General features: G+C 37.0%; 1 protein-coding gene across 1 annotated transcript in view; it reads right to left on the bottom strand.

Moving 5' to 3' along the window:
* The window catches only part of LOC102017561 (protein FAM205CP-like), a 14,165-nt gene that overhangs the window by 12,318 nt on the left and 470 nt on the right, over positions 1-1,377 (bottom strand). The window lies entirely within an intron of this gene.

Genomic DNA, 1,377 nt, shown 5'->3' with positions numbered 1-1,377 from the left:
AAGCTAGTCTTCGACACAACAGTGTTGGAAGGTGTTTATGTCGCTATAACAAAGGCTGCAGAAATGAATTCTTTCTCTTCTGCCACTCAGGGACCCGGTGTTCACCCCTTTGTCCTGCCACCCTCTGCTGCATGAGGGTGAGGTAAGCAGGCCCTCACCACATGTTGGCACGTGATCTTGGGGGAAAAGATTAAAGCTGCTGTTTGAGTTCAGAACTTCTAATAAGGGTACAGTAATTGAAACAGGGTGGTACTGGCATGGACAGTGACAGACAGATCAGTGGACTAGAACAGAATCCATAAACAGACCTACACATACATAGACAAATGATTTCTGACAAGGTGTAAAAGTGATTCAGTGGAAAAAGATAGTCCCATCGGCAATGGCTCTGGGACAACTGATATCAGTGTGCAAACGCAATTCATGTCCACCCATTCCTCTCACCATACACAAGTATGAGTGCAAACTAAATCAGGGACACGAAAATATAAACATGTTAATGCCATCAAACTCTATGCTTAAAACGGCTAAAATAGTAAACTGTATATGTATATTGTACATTTTACCGCAAAAGACTGGCATTTGTAAAAGTATTTACAAGTATTTATAAAATCTCCATTCATGCTATTCTTGTGCTGATACTTGTACAGTGTAGCAGAATAAGAGACAGTTTTTGCAATTCATTCTTTAAAATTCCTGGACTTTTTAGTGTCTACAAAATTTTTTCTTAGAAATACAGGATGTTCCCTTTTTAAAAATTAAAACATTTGCTATTAACTTTTTATGGAATTAGTCATGTAATGCCATTTGTATTTGCTGAAATTTTGTATTATTGGTAGAGCACAAAAGTCAACATTTTGTTAGTAAAAAACATTCTATTGGAGGCAGCTCTGATAATAAATGGTTTTCAGAAAACTTTTTAAAGGATCAAAACAACGAAACCTAAAACCTAAAACTAAAACTTCCAAAGGAAAACATAGGAGAGGGTGCTGGGGATTTAGCTCAGCAGCAAAAGCGCCTGCCTGGCAAGCGCAAGGTCCTGAGCTCGGTTCCTGGTACCGGAGAAAAACAAAAAAAAAAAAGGAGAAATTCTCTGTGACCTTGTATTAGGCAAAGATTTCTTAGCTATTACACCAAAAGCATGGTCTGTAAAATAAAAATTGATAAATTTGATTTCATGGGAAGTAAAATCTTCAAAATAGAAATTTTGAAAGCTGTAATAAATAGATATAACAATCACCGAATATTACCAGTACCATAAATAGTAGCCAGATATTATGTGCATTCTGAAGGAGTATACCTAGGTACACTGCCTGTGAGGTATTCTTGCTCAAAAGAATTGCACTTACATCTGATCAAACTCCTGAGTGTAACTAC

Source organism: Chinchilla lanigera, unplaced genomic scaffold, assembly GCF_000276665.1.
Source record: "Chinchilla lanigera isolate Chin_1 unplaced genomic scaffold, ChiLan1.0 scaffold00071, whole genome shotgun sequence".
Classification (NCBI taxonomy): domain Eukaryota; kingdom Metazoa; phylum Chordata; class Mammalia; order Rodentia; family Chinchillidae; genus Chinchilla; species Chinchilla lanigera.
The sequence above is the reverse complement of the archived record's forward strand: the minus strand, read 5'-3'. Positions and strand labels throughout refer to the sequence as shown.